General features: G+C 31.7%; 1 long non-coding RNA gene across 1 annotated transcript; it reads right to left on the bottom strand.

Annotated features, from left to right (window-relative positions):
* Window positions 1-647: 647 nt before the first annotated feature.
* Window positions 648-12922, bottom strand: LOC120211206. Its single transcript, XR_005524585.1, has 3 exons — window positions 12911-12922; window positions 12085-12087; window positions 648-824 (listed from the first exon to the last, which is right to left on the bottom strand). It is a non-coding gene; the product is annotated as an uncharacterized LOC120211206 (long non-coding RNA).
* Window positions 12923-20642: the final 7720 nt, after the last annotated feature.

Here is a 20642-nt window from a genome sequence, read left to right as displayed (position 1 = left end):
TACTTTTTCTTCATAGAGTCTAATATGTCTTTGGATGTTTCATTCTTGAGAATTTTCTCTAAAACGGATCGACCCAAGACCTAAAAAAGATAATTCTTCACCTTCAAATCCTTAAGCTTATGCTCATCAATGAGACGTTGTTGCACCTCAGTAATCGTTGTTCCAACATATGCAACGAAAAATCCATTTTCTATTAAATTCCAGTACTCTTTTGAACGCATCCCAATGATCATTGTGACCATCAAACTTTGGAATTTATGATTGCATAAATTTATTTTCTGTCGTTATCTCTCGTTCTTATTTTAGCTGCAGGCCCGCAGCTATGATTTTTCAAGGTAAACCTAGCTCTGATACTAGAATGTTATAAAGAAACTCTAATGGTGGAAAATATAAGATGAAGGAACTCAAGTATTTTATTTATGTGCTTAACAAATGTATATAGTCCAACTTACAAAAAGAAATATCCAAAAGATAACTAAACAAATTAAGTTCTTGATATCCAACAACTACTTAATTAAGAATATAATCCCTCAAAAATAATTACTAACAACATTTAGTATTATAATAATGGCTAGAGACTTATTCAAACATATTTAATAAATAACATGTTATATAAGGAATTCAAACATATCTAATAATGGCTTGAGTTAGATGTTTCCCAAGAATATTACCAATATGGTAATAATAACAAGCAATGACAACTCTCTTGTCATTATTGCGTACAACTTTACCACATCCAAATTGAGTTGAATTAATCCAAATTACCTGAATATAATGGATGCGTACCTTGGCTGGAGCACAAACACCAGATTCCAAGTAGTAATCTTACTTCCATCCACCCATAGTCGGATAGCTTTAGTGGTTGAAATATCATTGTCGCTGCTCCAAAGAGAATATTCTCACCCGAAATGGAAAACTGCACGCTCGAGAGCGCGCATATTGATTTTTCCTTGGGAGTAATTGAGTACAAAGGCCTCCAACACGTTGTCCCATCTCATGTGGGAACGTCAACTTATTTTCGAGCAGTATTGTGAGCATTGATGAACTCTTTTCCTAAGTCTTGGAAACTAACTCGATAAACCAGCACGGTTAAAGCTTGAATCCAAAGAACTAGTGAGATTTGAAACATGTTTGGATTTCAATATAGGAAATTGTTAAAACTTACACATTTAAGTTGAGAGTATTGAAGTTGGAGCCTATTTAAGGAAATAAACAGTTTCAGTTGTTATACGTCAATTTAAAGAATACTTTGGCGTTATTATTTGAAACCCCCCAAAAAATTATTTATTGGGAAAATAACACATAAACGAGATTAATTAAAAAAATACCCCCAAATTGCCCACGTAGGGCTGCCTCGCGTTCTCCAAAACGCATTTAAAAGAATCTCGCTTTCTTTAGAATGCAGGATCTAATATTAAATTTGGGGTGAAAACCTCGCGCTATGCAAAACGCGAGGTCAACGATAATGAAATTTATCATCAGGTTATATAAAAACAAACTCACTTTATAAAAAAAATAAGATCATTGACAACTCACATGTAAAGCACATAAAAAATCCATTGTAATTAAATTTGAAAAAAAAAATAGACTATAGGGACTAGAGATGTTTAGCTATATGAGTTGAAAGTCTTACCGATGTTAGTTTATATAGGTATAATAGAGTGTTTACACTATGTTTATTAGCAATGTAGGATAAAAGCTAACATAAGTTTTTCTATCTTTTTCTCATGTAATTTTTAGTTTTTTATTTTTACTTATTCCATTAAAATTTATTATTAAATTATTTATGAACTAAAATTAAATATTTTGATAAAATTATTTTATTTAAAGCTATTTTTTATTAAAATATATATGAACTAAAATTAAATATTTTTTTATAAACTTATTCTCATTAAAAGTTAATTTTTATTAACATTAAAGATACAAGAAATTTCATGAAAGAATTTGTCAAAATTTTTATTAAAAGTTATTTTTTAGTAACATAAATGTTAGCAAATTCTTTCATGAAATTTTTGACTATCTTAATGTTAATAAAAATTAACTTTTAATATAAATTAATTTATCAAAATATTTAATTTTAGTTCATATATGGGTTAAGTAAAAATATAAAACTAAAAATTATATGTGAAAAAGCTAGAAGAACTCATGTTAGCTTTTATCCCATATTGCAAACAAACATAACATAAATACTCCACTATGCCTATATAAACTAACACCATTACGTTTTTCAACTCATGGAGCTAAAATGTATTAAATTACATCTTTGGCCTCTATAGTATTATTTTTCTCAAATTTCGCATTAAACTTGCATTTTGCATAATGCAAGGTCTTTTTCCAAAGTTAAATTGGATATCCTATTATGTAGAAAGCGAGGTCCTTTAATCTTATTTTGCAGAACATGAGGTAGTCTTACATGGGTAGTTTGGGGGTATTTTCCAAATAATGTTTTATATAGGTTATTTTCCTAATAAATGGATTTTTGGGGTTTTAAACTAATAATGTAACACTCCAAATTGATACGAGTGACCCAATCCAATTTGAGGATTCACATCAGGGCCATCGAAGCGACTCACAATAAAATCCAGGAAAAATTAACATTTTTATTAAACCTTGTAAAACTATAAAATAATTTTATACATAAAATCATTCTATTGTTACAATAGAATTCAATAACATGCAACATCAAAACAAGTTTCAGACATTGATATAAAAATAAATGTGACATGCATGCCCCCTAGTTAAACATGCATCGTACTCTGCAAGCAACGTTGAAAGAACCCCCATTTCAGATGTCGATACGACTCAAGATCAACTCCTTTAACCTGAGATAGTGAGTAACAGAGTGAACTTTGGGAAAGCTCAATAATACATAACTATCAGATGATGCTAGAGGACAAGTAGAAATATGGCAAAGCATAAAGCTTTTCTTATTCATCCTAGCATATACAAGTTTCAGTGATGAGTTAAGGTTTATTAATTAATTCTTCAAGTAACAGTCAGAAAACTCACAGTGCAGAGGAAGCGTTCAGAGACAAATTCAAGAGATTGAAAAGAGGGTGTCTAGTATGCTCCCATAAAACAAGAAATGAGCATGCAAGTAGTATAAAAACATTAGTAGTTTATTTCAGAAAACATATTTTAAAATATCAATAATAATCTCCAACCGAACATCAATATGCAATTCCTCAAAACTGTATCCATAAGGACTTACCCTAGGTCTATTGGGCTTAAGAGCCAACCTAAGAGAGTACATTGGTGCGTATGGGCCTACCCAAGGGTCACCTTAAGGAATTTTTAGCTTGATTAGAGCTGAACCTACATAACTCCATAATACATCCCAAAACGTACTTCGATATAAATCAAATTAAGCGATAAACTGTAATACCATAATTGTGGGCTAGTAAAATATCGTGAAAATGACAGTGATATTTATTTAAATCACATAACTACCCTTTACCTGTACACTGAAATGTATTACCCCAGAACTGCATCTATAAGGACTTACCCTATACCAATAGGGTATAAGAGGCAACCTAAGAGAGTACTTTGGAGCCTATAGGCCTACGCAAGGATAACCTTAGGTCTGTAAAGAATTGCCGACTTGATCGGAGCTGAACCTTAAATCTTCATAATCCTACCCTGACGATCCCCTAATAAAATAATTTGGATAGTAAAAAGTAATTCCATGATCCATAAATTAGGCATATTTATATTTTTTTTAGTAAAAAAAAATCATAAGACATATATTAGGTAAACATAGTTTGAAAATTAGTAAATCAGGGCATTAAAATTTTTCATAAGATAATTTATTCATAAATCAAATAAAATAAAACAGTCATATAGCACACTAGGAACACACTAGAAGATTCAGTTATTTTTTAAAGGCACTTGATAGTTATCAGGAAGGTAAAACTTGGAACTTCTATAGATTGATTGGATTTCATATACGAGGCCTTTATTGAGAGGGTCCAATTACTATTATATTTAATCAAACATATAGAAATTGATTCTTTAGAGCCATTTAGGATTCGGGTGCATCAGAAAAGTATTTAGGAACCTTTACATCAAAATAATTTAATATTCAAATATACTAGGAGTGATTCCATTATTCAGGCTATCAGGGGCATTTCGAGCATTTTGAACCCTAAAGCATTCTTAGTAATTTAATCCAATAAGATAAAAATAATGATTTACAGTATTCAAGGTTTATGTCGAATTATCAAGATACCGAATCAAATCGAACTAAACATATCCTAGCACAACGATATTTGTCAATCATTCAGACATAGATGCTTCACGAATATCTATTTTTTAATACTGACTACACTAGTTAAATTGAATATCTTTAGAATCCTCATTGAACGGGTCTTCAAGAGATGAACATGTATTTTGGTGGTATTCATTTTGATTTTGTAGTGCCACAATATCAAGAGTGACTTATGTACTTAAGTCGTGCTCCATAACCTTTAGAGGTGGTATAATATTTAGGTTTATCGGTGTTTCCAAAATTTATCCAATAACATTCACTTGTTTCTAGGTTATAAGGGTATTTAGATCATTTCATTACTCGAGGTTATTTTAATTATTTTGGAGCTTGAGAGTATTTCGGTTACTTTATTTGGTTCCAACATATGCATATTCCCAGTAATTTGGTCTTCTGTTTTTTATTCCAGAAATCAAAAATTCTAAGTCTTTTACTCTCTCGGAGGTTAGAAATCGTTACTATAGTTTTTCCAACATATCATGAATTAATGGGTCAGATACTAGTACTCATATCAATCTCACTATCCAGATCAATTCATGTCTATTTTTTCTTTTTAAGGGTGCTTTCCTAAGTTTCTATCCAAGCATTTTGACATTAAGACATTTAATGGAAAGATCAGAACTTAAGAATTCTAAGATTAATGGATTTATCAATAAATCACTGAACTTAAAATTATTTCTTATCGGCCTTCTAACTCCTTACGTGAGTTAATCAAATCTTAGCTAATTTACTATCCTTCTTCCATGTTCAATACTAGTTATAGAATAATCATTGATAACCACATGACCAATCATTTCTATTCATGCATTTACCAGTCACTAACTAGTTCCGTAAAGCATACAAAATGTAGTGCTATATTACATTGATTTCTTAGCTATATTAGTCAAACATTTAAACTTCGCTTGATCACTCTCAATCTTGAAGTCGATGTCTCAAAATATCTCGGATACAACAAAAGAATTTACATAAGAAATGAAACTTAATTGGGAAAAGGGGAATAACTTACCAGGTTCGAATTTGGTGAAACATACCTCAAAAACAAATTCAGAACATAAAAAATAATAGGATAGGTGGTTCTGAAAAAAGTTAATGGACGATTAACGGTAGTCAACGACCAGTCAATGGCTGGTCAACAGTTGGACGACTCGGCTCGGCTTGCGGCTCGACTCACGGCTTGACTTGACTACAGCTTGACTCATGGCTCGGCTCACGACTCGACTCACAATTCAACTCGGCTCGACGCAAATTGATTCAAATGGTCCAGGCCAATTCGATCGATTTAACAGGCTTCCCTGGCTTGAAGACAATGCCTAAGCGTAGGGGCGACGCGTGGGGCGCGTGCAATGTCTCTAGTCATCGGAACGACACCAAGTTTTCTAGATTAAAAAATCGTGTAATTCTAAACTCAGTGCTAAGCGTGGTTTGTAACGTCGAACGACGGAAATATGGTATCTTAAACGATCGAAACTCTTCGTCACTCACCCTTACGATAATGATGACAATCATGATGGTGACAAGCTAAACCGATTGGGTTTAGACCGGAATGACTCAACGGTTCCAATGACGGTGGTGGTGCAGCGAACGAACATCTCGATCAAAAATGAGGAAAACAGAGGCAGTGGTTTGGTTCCTGACGAGCGATCGAGGCCCTTTTCACAATTAACGATAACAAATCTTGATAGTGTCTATGTCAATTGTACAACTATAGGCACCTAGCAATATTAGCCAATCACAAATCTACGAAGTCCAAGAATAAAAATCTTCTACCCTTTTACAATGTTTTTAATTGTGCTCCGCTTATCATTTCTTGACATGTGTATTTCTTTCTTTCTCACTAACATTTTCATTTTAACAACAATACAAACGTTAATTTTAGCTTCACAACATGAGTAATCACTGCCATTGGTATTTAGGGATGTAAAATCGGGTAATCATTCAGGTTTCAGTCGGATTCTATCAAGTCGGATAAAATCGAATACATGTCAAATCAGGTAAATTTGATGCTTCGACTCGGATCAAGTCGGGTCTAGGTCAAATCAGGCCGGGTCATTTTTAAGTTGATTTGACACTAGGTACAGTTCGGGTTCAGGTCGGGTTTCTTTCAGTTCAGATAGATGTCAGTTCAGTCAAAATAGTTTAAGTCCGGAGCAGATAAAGACCAGGTTAATTCAGGTTCGGATGGACTTCAGGCAGATCTCGTTCAGATCGGGTGGACTTCAGGCAGATCTCGTTCAGATCGGGTGACATAATTGGTAGATAAAATTCAGGTCGGATCTTTATCATATACTAATTGAGTTCAAATCGGGTCAATTTTTATTTTTGGATTAATTATTTTCGTCTTTCACGAATGCTGAATTGCAATTTGTAATTGTATATGATTTAGAGTAAATTACTAAGAATATAAATAATCATGGATCAATTTTATAAAAAAATATAAAATTAAGGACTAAATTGAACAAATATGAAATTACAAGTAACAATTTAAATAAATTAAACAACACACATTGATGAGGGATGAAACCAAAATAATTTTAAAATATGAGGTTGAAATTAATATAAAAAATACTAAATTATACCCATTTAAAAAGTTATGTGTCAATTAAAAATATAAATAAGTAATAAGTATGAGTCAATTTCATATGCAAGTATAATTTTAAAGAGTAAATTGAACAAAAATGAAATTACAAATATAAATTTAAATAAATTAAACAACACAAAGAGATCAAATCGAAATAATTGTAAAATGTGAAGAAAATCTGTAAATTGGACTAAATTGCATTCATCCCTCATCAATGTGTGTTGCTTAATTTAATCAATTTTTTATTTCCAATTTCATGTTTGTTCAATTTTGGTACTTTATATATATATATATTATAATTGTTATAATTTTCCCCAACTTTTGAAATTAATGCAATTCAGAACATTTTACAATTTTCCTCACATTTTACAAATTTTTGATTTGATCCTTTTATATTGTTTATTTATTTAAATTTTAATTTGTAATTTCATATTTGTTTAATTTAGTACTTCAAATTATATTTGTATCTGAAATTGACCCACACTTATTTATATTTTTGTAATTTACTTAAAACTCTATAAAATGTAAATCACATAATAAATTTATTTTCAAATTATGTTCATCAACTTTTTAAATGTATTCAATTTAATCCATTTTTATATTAATATCAGCTTCACATTTTATAATTAATTCAATTTCATCCCTCGTCAATGTTTGTTGCTTAATTTATTCAATTTTTTATTTCCAATTTCATGTTTGTTCAATTTGATACTTTATATACATATATAAAGTATAAAGTATAATGTACATTATATAAACATGCATCATATTATCATAAACATTCATTATACATATTATATATATATTATAATTGTTTTAATTTTCCCCAACTTTTGAAATTAATGCAATTCAGTCCATTTTACAATTTTTCCTCACATTTTACAATTTTTTTGATTTGACCCTTTTATGTTGTTTATTGTATTTAAATTTAAATTTGTAATTTCATATTTTTTAATTTAGTCCTTCAAATTATATTTGTATATGAAATTGACCCACACTTATTTATATTTTGTAATTTACTTAAAACCCTATAAAATGTAAATCACATAATAAATTTATTTTCAAATTATGTTCATCAACTTTTTAAATGTATGCAATTTAGTTCATTTTTATATTATATCAACTTCACATTTTATAATTAATTCAATTTCATCCCTCATCAATGCGTGTTGCTTAATTTATTCAAATTTTTATTTCCAGTTTCATGTTTGTTCAATTTGGTACTTTATATACATATATAAAGTATAAGTATATATATATATATATATAAAAAGTATAATGTACATTATATAAATGCATCATATTATCATGACATTCATTATACATATTATATATATATATTATAATTGTTTTAATTTTCCCCAACTTTTGAAATTAATGCAATTCAGTCCATTTTACAATTTTTCCTCACATTTTACAATTTTTTTTGATTTGATCCTTTTATGTTGTTTATTGTATTTAAATTTGAATTTGTAATTTCATATTTGTTCAATTTAGTCCTTCAAATTATATTCGTATCTGAAATTGACTCATACTTATTTTTTTAATTTACTTAAAACAAACCCTATAAAATGTAAATCACATAATAAATTTCTTTTCAAATTATGTTCACCAACTTTTTAAATGTATGCAATTTAGTCCATTTTTATATTAATATCAGCTTCACATTTTATAAATAATTCAATTTCATCCCTCATCAATGCGTATTGTTTAATTTATTCAATTTTTTATTTCCAATTTCATGTTTGTTCAATTTGGTACTTTATATACATATATAAACTATAAAATATAAGTATATGTGTGTGTATATATATATATATAAAATTATAAAGTATAAAGTATATAATATAAAGTAATAAAGTGTTTGGATATAAGTATTAAAGTATATAAATATAACTATTAAATATAAAGTATATAAGTACATAAGTACTAAAGTATATATTATAAAGTATTAAACTATATAATATAAGTATTAAATATAAAGTATTAAAGTATATTAATTGTCATAATTAATATATTAAATATATTTGTTAATTTAATTATCATAATTAATATTTTATTATAACATTTAAAAATTAATCATATTAATTAGTATAATTTATTATAAACTCAAAATCTCACAATTTTATTAAAATCTTATATTTCATCAATGGTAATATATAAGTCGTAAATGTAAAGTCAAGTAAATATCAGATCAGGTCAATAACAAGTCGGATCATTTACAGGTCATGTTGAAAATAGGTTAGGTTGAAAACAAATCGGGTAATACCAGTTATTTACCAGGTCAATCTCATGTTCGGGTTCATATCAGTCAGATGCAGACCGGGTTCGGGTATCATATTTTCCGTTCAATTCAAGTTCAAGTCGTTCTCAGGTCGGGTGCAGGTCGGGTTCAGATCTATAATTTCTAGTTCCAACTCGGGTTCAAATCAACACCAATTCCAACTCGAGTCAGTTTCTGATTGCCACAGCGCATGTCAAAAACAATTTTAACTTCAATCGATTTCAGTCAGCTTTACAGATCGGGTCATCTTTTTACATCCCTTGGTATTACACGAAAACACTAACAGTTCAAGCATCGTCATTTATTATTGCACTAACTGTGCAGAAAAGCTGTCGAGTTCGAGCTACGACTGCGGGAATCGCCTACTTTTTCTCCATAAGATTTGTATAATTTTCTCATAATTATATCTAGTATAAGTATATTTCACTTCTATAAGTATAAATATATTTTTATATTACAATGTAGACCGAAGAATACGTAAAGCCTTAAACTTTTGAATAAAAAACTAATTAAGTTCTTATTTTTTTTTGGGAAATAAAATGAGTAATTTTCCTATAACCAGATTAGTGAGAATGCGAAATAAAAGCGGAAAAATAATACACGAAATTGATAACAGAATTCGGTCAATTATGCCTACGTCTCTAGACTACTGCAGATATTTTACTAAAGAGAGAAAATTTACAGGTGTTTACAAAACACTCACAAGAAAACTCTCTAAACTCTTAGTATTGGGAGAAAGAAATGATTTGGGATGATTTTAAAGCTAAATAGGTTAGGGTATTTATAGTTGAAGATTAAGGACTAATCTTGTAAATATCCTAAAGTACAAGGATTAAATTTGATAATTATCCCTTGCCAAATTCAACAAAATTAGGCAGCCTAATTTTTGTTGAATTATCTAGCCGTCGGCTTCCATGCATCCATTTTTGACCAATAATCTCCCACTTAAAGACTGATTTTAATCTGTCTTCACACCTCGATCAATGCAGCAACATTTCTAGTCTTGTTATTCTAGCATGCCAACTGAAGCTTAACACAACTTCAGTTTGTCCGTAGTCACCGTCTTTGTTAACATGTCTGCCAGATTTTGAGCTCCACTAATCTTTTCAAGTTTCAAAATCTCATCTTCTAGAAGAGACCGGATAAAATGATATCGCAATTGTATGTGTTTCGTTCTGGAATAAAAAGACGGATTCTTCGCTAGATGGATAACACTTTGACTGTCACAATATAAGACATTGTTTTCTTGTTTCTTGCCTAACTCTTCCAAGAAACTTTGGAGCCAAACCATCTCCTTGATGGCTTCCGTAACAACGACATATTCTGCTTCAGTTGTGGAGAGAGTAACTATCTTCTGTAGTTGGGAAACCCAACTCACTGCAGTACCTCATATAGTATAGACATACCCTGTAGTGCTCCTTCTGATATCAATATTTTCGACTAAGTTAGCATCTACATAGCCTGTCAGTATCGTATCTCCACCTTTGAAACAAAGTGCTTTGTTTGTGGTACCCCACAGATATCTGATGATCCATTTGACTGCTTCCCAGTGTACCTTGCCCGGATTATTGATGTACATGCTAACAGCTCCCACTGCTTGAACAATATCTAGTCTAGTACAAACCATGGCATACATCAGACTTCCAATTGTTGAGGCATACGTTACCTTCACCATGTGTGCACGTTCTTCCTCCGTCTTTGGTGAATGTTCTTTGGAGAGTCTAAAATGAACATTTAAAGGTGTATTTACTGGGTTTAGAATCTTGTATGTTGAACCTGGAGAGTACTTTGTTGATGTACTCAGCCTGTGATAACATCAAAGTCCCCGACTTTATATCTCTCTTAATCCTCATCCCAAGAATCTACTTTGCAGCGCCCAGATATTTCATTGCAAACTGCTTCGACAATTTTTGCTTCAAGTTTATAATCTCTTGCATATTTGAGCCTGCAACAAGCATGTCATCAACGTACAACAATAAAATAATGAAGTTGTTGTCAAACTTCTTGATGTAGCAATAATGATCTGCTTGGCATCTGATAAAACCACTGCTACCCATGAAGCTATCGAACTTCTTGTACCACTGTCTAGGAGCTTGTTTTAAACCATACAAGTTCTTCTTCAAACTGCATACCAGGTTTTTCTTGTCTGCCTTTATGAAGCCTTCTGGCTGCCTCATATAGATTTCTTCCTCCAAATCACCATGAAGAAAAGTTGTCTTTACATCTAACTGCTCAATATGTAGATACTCTACAGCTACAATTTTCAACACCAGTCTGATTGTAGACAGCTTCACGGCTGGAGAGAAAATTTTATTGTAGTCAATACCTTCTTTTTGCTGAAAACCATTGACAACTAATCTTGCTTTGTAGCGTTTGCTCCCATCGTGCTCTTCTTTGATCCTGTAAACCCACTTGTTATAGAGCGCTTTCTTGCCTGTGGTAATTCAGCTAATTCCCACGTCTGATTTGACATAAGCGAGTCCATCTTATCTTTCATGGAAGAGTCTCACTTGACTGAATCCTTCACTTGCATTGCTTCATCATAGCACTTTGGTTCACTATTGTCAGTCAATAACAAGTAGTGCAAAGAAGGCGAATAACGCTGGGATTGGTTTAGGAATTCTAGAGGAGCGTCTCAGTTCTGGTGTGTCTGGTTCTTCTTGAACTGCTTCAGGATTGATCTGAACATCATTTCCAGAAATCTCCTCAAACTCAACAAATTCCTTTGTTTCAACTTTGGTATTGGAGCTACTTGATTCTATGGTTGACCTATCTTTGTACATCACATTCTCATTGAAAATGACATCTCTTCTTCTGATGATCTTTCAATTTTCATAGTCCCAAAATCGGTAACCGAACTCATCACCACCATAACCAACAAAGAAACATTTGTTGGACTTGGCATCAAGTTTACTTCTTTCAGCAGAATTTATGCGTACATAAGAAATACAACCAAACACTCTTAAGTGTGAAAGGTTTATTTCTTTCTTTCTCCAAACTTCCTTTGGTATTCCACCATCCAAGGGAACTGAGGGCCCATGGTTGATTAGGTAAGCTGCAGTGTTGATAGCTTAAGCCCATAACAATTTGGGCAAGCCGACGTGTATCCTCATGCTTCTGGCACATTCATTCAGAGTTTTGTTCATGCACTCTGCTACGCCAATCTATTGCGGTGTCATGGGAACTGTTGTCTCTATCTTGATCCCATTGTTTGCAAAGAAATCTCTGAATCTATTGTTTCTGTACTCTCCTCCATTATCAAACATCAACCACTTGACTTTCAAACCAGTCTCATTTTCCACCATTGCCTTCTATTTTCTGAAGGTATCAAAGACTTCTGATTTCTTCTTCAGAAAATAAACCCACGCATTCCTTGTAGAATCATCGATGAAGGTGACATAATATAGTGAGCTTACAAGAGATGAAACTGGAGATGGTCCCATACATCAGTATGAATCAACTCTAACTTTTCAGCCTTGGGCGTCTTGCCAATCTTCGCAAAACTGACTTTCTTTTGTTTGCCAAAGATGCAATCCTCACATAGTCCGACATCTATATTCTTTAGATCCGACAACTTTCTTTTGACAAAAGTGTCTTCATCCCTTTCTCGCTCATATGGCCAAGCCTTTGGTGCCATAGGTTTGATTTTCCATTAGCATATGCTACTGTAATGATATTCTCCAAGTTTGAGGTTAAATAGAGAGTACCAGTCTTCTTACCACGAGCAATGACGAGTGCTCATTTGGTAATATTCCATTCACAGCCTAAAAAGGTTGTACAATACCCTTCTCTATCAAGTTGTCCCACAGAAATTAAATTTCTTTTGAGGCCAGGAATATGTCTCACTCATTTCAGCTTCCAGGTGGTATGGTTTGGCAACTTTAATCGAATGTCTCCTTTTCCGATAATCTTCAAGGTTTCATCATCAACTAGATGGACCTTCCCAAAATCACCACTGACATAGTTCTCCATGATTTCTTGGCATGGGGTGGCGTGGAAAGATGCCCTGAATCCAAGATTCATAATTCAATCGGACTATTGATGCTTAGAATCATGGCATCACTTGTCTCCTCTATCATGTTGGCAGATTCCTGTGCGCCGATATCTTTCTTCGGTGCTCAACAATCTCTTTTAAAGTGACCCTTCTTGCCACAATTATAACAGTTAAAATCTTTATTTCTCGTTCTTGATTTTCCCCTTCTAGATTTTGATCTGTCACGATTTGGATTTCTTTTTGAAGTTCTCCCTCTAGACTCCATGTGCAAGGCTAAGGAGCTTGATGCTTTACCCGATTCTCTCCTTCGAATTTCTTCACTCAATACCAGATCCCGAACATCGTCGAATTTCAATTTACTATTTCCCGATGAGTTGCTGACTGATGTAACAGTAGTGTTGTAATCGTCTTTCGGTTGGGGCCCAGAATTGGGCTTCGACGTGGATTAAATGAATTGGGAGTCGCCACCGATCATTTACTTTACGAAAAGTGGGTTGATTGGATACCTTATTTCTTATCTGATCTGCGTCTTACCAGAGATATGTCGGATTCGGGAGACGGTTACAGTCAAGGAAGTGTTAGCACACTTGAACTACCCTTTCGGTATTACGTAATTTCCAGTTGTCATTAAGTAAGAAAATTGAAAGTTTAACTCAAAAGGTAAAATTACGATCCAAAATTACTTACCCTAATTCGATTTAAAATAAACCTTTTAAAAAAGGGAGAAACACGTTAGAGGAAAAAGATAATGAAAGTAAATAAATAAAACAAAGAAAACACATAAATAACACGAATAAACAAATGAATAAAAAATAAGAAAATAAAAGAAGTAACAGTAAAAAAAAGAATGAAGTAACGAATCTAATAATAAAAACAACAATTAAAATAATGAGGAAAAATACAAAGAAAATAGAAAAAAAATGAAAAAAAAATACAATCACATAAAATAAAGAAAAATAATAAAAAAATGTAAGTTAAAAGTAAAATAGTAATAACAATTATAATGATAATTATAAAAATAAATATACATTAATATCAAAAATAAATAGTAATATAGTTATATGAATATATATATATATATATAGATATATATATATATATATATATAATATATAAAGGTATAAAAATAATAGTAATAATAAGTATTAAAATAAAAAAATAATAGTACTAAATAAGAAAACAGAAATAAAGAAATTATAAAGAATATGAAAATCATAGTAAAATATATATATATATATATATAATAAAAGTATAAATGAAATAAAAAATAATAATAATGGAAATATAAGTAAACATATATGATATTAGTAGGGGATTAAATTGAAATAAAAGCTAAATCAGTGGGCAAATGTCAAAGAACATTGAAGATTAAAACCGGCAAAAATAAAAAAGTTTTCATTTTTTAATAGATTTTCGCACCCTCGTTCCAAAAATGTAATTTGTTTTTGCGAAATAGCCTCTAGGGAGAATAGATCTGAAATCAAAGTTTCGAAAAACTCTCTCCGGGTCATCAGCTAAAAAAATTTTCTTTGTGATTCTCAAGCAAAAAAAACGCGATTAACAACGCATGCAAGTGAAGAGTAAAGAGAAACAAACGAAAGGTAAAAAGCTTTCACCTTTATTACTTCGAATCGTTTACAATAGCCTCGAAATCACTTTTTCTTTGCTCGTATTTTTTTGGCGTTCCTTTTGTGTAACTCGTGTGTTACAAATGGGGAGGATTACATGTATTTATAGTGAAAAAAACTAACTATTTTTAGAATCCTATTAACAATAGAATCCTAATGCAACTAGACTCCTTGCTCAGTTGTTGCACGTTTTTTGGTGTGGTTGTTGCTTTAAAAGATATGGTGGTGGAAGAGTCCTCCTAGGAAAGGAACTCTTGCTAGTTCTATCTTTTAAGAAAATGGGTGTCTACAGCTGCCCCTCTTATTCCTTTTTCATGGAACGAAAAATAGGAGAAAGATAAAAAGACACAAATTTTCGTTCAGTGGAGTTGAAGAATAACTCCCTGTCGAATTGAATTAAGGATGGCTCCTCCGTCGCGAAGTCGAGTTCATCTTGAAATGATTTGAATCAGAATGTGGCTTCTCATTGTAGTCCACTTTGGTCTTCTTCTCGGTTTAAAGACCTTGGCTAAAAATTTGATTGGAAAGTAATCTCTTGACTCCACAATGTGGTTGATATGCCCTCGAGCTGAATGAAACCGAACTCGAAAGGTCTTCGCTGACAGATAGCTTTTTTCGACTTAAGTTATGCTGACGGAAAAAAGGCTTCTTGCTACCAAGGCACGGCTAACCCAGACCTTCTTCTCGGCTTGAAAAACCTCGATTGCAGCCGAACAATAATGTGATTGAGGTGTCATCGAGCTGAATGGAATTGAACTCGACAATTTTATTGACAGATAGCCCTTCTTGCCTTGAGTTATGTTGTAAATGATGTGCCTTAGAGCTGAGCACAGTCAAACTCGAAGGTCTTTTGATGACAGATAACCCTTCTAGCCTTGAGTTATGCTGTAAATGATGTGCCCTCGAAGCTGAGTGTAATCGAACTCGAGGGTTTGGTGTTTCAAGAGAAACATTTTCAAAGGTTTTTTGTGTGTGTTTCAAGAGAAAAAATTTCGAGGGTTTTTTATTGTGTTTCAAGAGAAACTGTCTCAAGAGGGACAAAATTTGTTTCAAAAGAAATTGTCTCAAGAGAGACAAAACTTAGTTCTAAAAGAAACTGTCTCAAGGGAGACAAAAATTTGTTTCAAGGAAAAGATATTTAAAGATTTTGTTTCAAGGAAAAGATATCTAAAGATTTTGTTTCAAGGGAAACTGTCTCAAGAGAGACAAAATTTGTTTCAAGGGAAACTGTCTCAAGCGAGACAATATTTTGTTTCAAGGGAAACTGTCTCAAAACTCATTTTAAGGGGGACTGATTTAAATATTTTGTTTTTTAAGGGAAACGTTTTCAAGGTTTATGTTTCAAGAGAAACTATCTCAAGGGAGACAAAAAAAATTTTCGAGGGAAACTATCTCAAGAGAGACAAAATTAATTTCAAAGGAAATGTTTTCAATGTTTATGTTTCAAGAGAAACTGTCTCAAGGGAGACAAAATTTTGTTTCAAGGGAAACTACCCCAAGCGAGATAAAATTTATTTCAAGGGAAATGTTTTCAATGTTTATGTTTCAAGGGAGACAAAATTTCGTTTCAAGGGAAACTATCTCAATCGAGATAAAATTCATTTCAAGGGAAATATTTTCAATGTTTATATTTCAAGGGAGACAAAATTTCGTTTCAAGGGAAACTTTCTTAATCGAGATAAAATTCATTCCAAGGGAAATGTTTTCAATGTTACGTTTCAAGAGAAACTATCTCAAGGGAGACAAAATTTAGTTCCAAAAAAAATGTCTCAAAAGGAGACGAAATTAGTTTCAATGAAAATAGATTCAAATATTTTGTTTCAAAGGAAACTTGGAAACTGTCTCAAGAGAGACAATGGTGAGCACGATTCCCTTCGTCGTGAAGTTGAAACCGTGGATGACCATTTCGTTGTGAAGTTGAGCCTTGAAATTGGATATCCTTCGTCGTGAAGTTGAAATCCAAGTAAGTTATATTGTTCCGAGTCCAATATCCTCCGCCGTGAAGTTAAAATTGGCTCTGGAACTAAGAAATTATTTGTTGACAGCCAGCCGTCCCTTCGTTGTGGATTGAACTTGTGTTGTGGAGTGAAATCACAGGTGGCCCTTTCGTTGTGAAGTTGAGCCTTGACTTGGATATCCTTTGTTGTGAAGTTGAAATCCAAGTATTGTATGTTACGGGTGGACACGATTCCCTTCGTCGTGAAGTCGAAACCGTGGATGACCCCTTTATTGTGAAGTTTGGCTTCGAGCTAGGTATCTTTCGTCGTGAAGTTAAAATCTACTCTCGAGCGAATTGTGTCAGTTTGAGTTCAATATTCTTCGCCGTGAAGTTGAAATTGACTCTGACTGAAATTGGAAAGTTGTTTTGTTGTCAGACAGTCGCCCCTTCGCTGTGAGGTAGAGCAACCACCATGTGCTTTTGAATCGAGCATCCTTTATCTTGAATTAGTTCTTAAGTATGTCTAAGATGCATGTAACATGAATTAGTTCTGTTTTATCCCCTGGATGGAGTCTCGTGCTTTGTGTGCTTATTCCTGCATATGGAGGAAATGCCTTCAAAATGTCTGATAATTTGCATCAGGATGTTGAATTCCCAAAGATGCCCTAATATTCGATGTTGAATCTCAAAAAATGCCCCAACATTTGATGTTAAATCTAAAAAAAATACCCCAACATTTGATGTTGAATCTTCAAAAATGCCCTCATTGTTCTTGATTTCTTGCTTCAGCATTGATTCTAAGCATGAGTTTTGTGTTTGAGAGCCACATGTCATTTACCAAGATCCACTCTAGAGAGATTGTCTTGTTTTGAAAAAAATGTTTTTCTTTCTTTTTTATTTTCAAAGTTCTGAAAATATCAAAAAAGAGTTTCGAAAAATGTTTAACCAAAAGATTTGAAAATATTGCCTCTTTCACGGTTTTACAATTGAGACAAATCATAAAACTAGAGTTCATTGGATATCAAAGAATTAATTACATTTTTAATCCTTCAATAAATTATAGTCGTTTGACATGTGCTAAGATCAAATCTATTTTTGGGAAATGGTTAAGTAAGGAAAGGATAAAAACGTCTCAGGTTATTGTGTTTGGTCAAAGGTTTGACATTTTTGTTTATTTGATGCTCAAAGGTTTGATGGGGTATCTTGCATGCTCCTCTATTGGAAGTGTTCTCCGATTCCCAGCTTTCATGGTCAAGCTCGGATTGTGTGATGCCTTATCAAGGAATTCGTGCGATCGCCTCAGTTGCCCAATTTTTGTATTCGAGTCGCCTTTTCAGGTTTTCAGCTCAAATCCTCTTTTGGTTTCAAGACATCATTTGTAATTTATGTCTTGAACCCCCTTTTGTTATTTTTCTCTATCATACATTAATTACAATATTTTTTGCAAATAAAAATTAATCCTGATGGGCGGGATGAAATCTGAAGATAGTCTCTTCTGTTTAGAAATCCATGTATGATTAGAATGGACTTTTAAGGCACGTAATGTAGGCTATGGTTCATGGTTATGGAAGAAAAGGATAAATAGGCCCAAACAAGTGTTTCAGGGTAATTAAACCAAGGATCAATTCATTCTGATGTCTTCAATCATATCTTGCTCAATTTGAATCTGCTCGTACGTGTCTCTCTCTTGATGCTCTATGATCTTCGAGTGGAGTGATTCAGTGATTCAGGAATGATTGTACTTGATCAATCTCATAGTTTGAATCTTGATGCGTCGTTTGAATCGAGAGAATCTTTGCATATGCATCTTGTCCTTAGAGATTCTGGGTTTTAGTAGCTACATTTGTAGGTTGAGTGTACATTATCATTAGGTTAAGAAAATTCTAAACATGTACTATCTTGTAGTTAATCTAAACTATTCAATAAAATCTTAAATAGATAAAAGAGAAATTATAAAAAAAAGGCCCTAAATAGATAAAAAAAAACTTAAAAATACTATCTTACAATCATCTCAACTATTTATTAACTTAAACTAATTAATTTTACACTAACATAAGTTTATCTATCTTCAAATAATTTATACGTGGTATTTGTTTAAAAAAAATTAATTTAATTACTACACACACCTTAAACATAGTTACTTAAACTTGGATCCTTTAGGAAGAATTCATAAGGTATACATATTTATTTCTTCATATTCTTTTTCACATATATAAGTAAACTTTGTAATGTTGTTTAATATATTAAATACCATGTAAAATTATAAAATTTATTTATAGTCTTGTTCTTTTAATGAATGGGTTTGATGAAAAATTATTGATGAGACTTGGAGTATAAATAAGTCAATGAATTTATGGCAAGAAAGAATTTATAGAAAAATACAGTACAAAACCAATTAGAATATAACACAAAATTGAGGGACTAAATTATAGAAAATAAATTTTGTTGCTAAAATTATGAATTGAAGTTACATATGTATTCAATAATGGAAGAGGAGTATGTGGTTCAAATTCAGTAAAAAATAATCTTAAAACGAAGAAGGAACTGAAGAAACGAGAAAATCATGCAAAATTGAAGGATTGAATTATAAAAAGAGATTTTTTTTTTTCAAAAAAGAGAGATCGGAGCTATATAGATATTCTATAATGATTAGGAAATATATGGTTTAAATTTTATCAACTATGAACTTAGAAAAAATAGAAAATGAAGAAATAAAAAAAAATTAAAGACCTAATCGCAAAACAATTAAATAATTTAAGTAAAGATCAAAATGCTATTTTAATTTTCGATTATTTAGTTATTTAAATTTTATGAATTCAAAATCTAAATTTTAATTAACTTGAATAATTTAAAACCTATTTTTTTATAATGAAATCAAATTTTACTTATCTATAATTTTATACAATTCAATGACCTAAGTCTTATTTTATACTTATCCATATTAATAAAAAAAAAATACCTCAATCAAAAGGAAGAGACAGTGGGTCTTTTTGCTATCGCTTTACTTGAAGTCCAAGCATGCGAAGAATAAACTATGAAATTATAAACAATGATGGATGGTTACTTTAATTTTTAAATAAGATTAGTATTAATTGTTTGATCATTGATAGATTAAAGAGACGAGTGAGACTATTTTTTCTTTAAAAGTTTCAAATTTTTATATATTTTATTGATTTTTAATGTTTTTATTAAAAATTTATTTTCGTAATTTTAAAAATTTATAAATTCATATTCCCTTAAACTTTTATAAATTCACCTTCTTAATATAAAATTTTACGTACACACCGTAGATATAACTGCTCGAAATTAAGATCTCTAAAAAAATAATACTTTCCTTGAGGCCACTTAATAATTTCATACCATAAATTTTATATCATTCCTTTTCCCTATATTCCACATATTTTTTAACAATTTTCTTATGGGCATCTAAGCTTTTCATACCTCATATACCATTCTTTCATGACAGAATTTCTTGTAACATCATCGTTTTTAGTTTTTCAAAGTTGAAACCCTAAGCCTAACTCCCATGTTAACCGTTTTCGAGACAAAGATCCACGTGGCCTGCCGATCGAACCGATTTGGCGCGTCCTACGTTACTTCCCCATGAATCACGAACTTCAACCAAACCAACAACATTAACATCCCCACCATTTTGTCTCAACGATCATATCAAAAAAATAAACACAAATTTATTACAACATATTTTCCCTACACCATCTTCATTCCTTTGAACGGTATATAGCTTTATACACAGATTCTGGTCTGTTTCTGGTTCGATATTAATCATTCGTTTGTGAAAAGAGTTGTTGTTTTTCTTGTTTGGAATTCAGTATTTTGGAATATTGTCATTTTTCTTTGTTATTATCATCACCAAACAAAGCAATGGAATTCTTTCTTTTTTTCCTTTTAATTCATAAATTTGCAGGGAGCTGATTAGAAAAGGATCGGAGAGAAA

This window comes from Hibiscus syriacus, unplaced genomic scaffold (genome assembly GCF_006381635.1).
Source record: "Hibiscus syriacus cultivar Baekdansim isolate YM2019G1 unplaced genomic scaffold, ASM638163v2 tig00109971_pilon, whole genome shotgun sequence".
In the NCBI taxonomy this organism is placed as follows: Eukaryota; Viridiplantae; Streptophyta; class Magnoliopsida; order Malvales; family Malvaceae; genus Hibiscus; species Hibiscus syriacus.
Note: the sequence above shows the minus strand (reverse complement) of the source record. Positions and strands in the feature narration are given on the sequence as shown.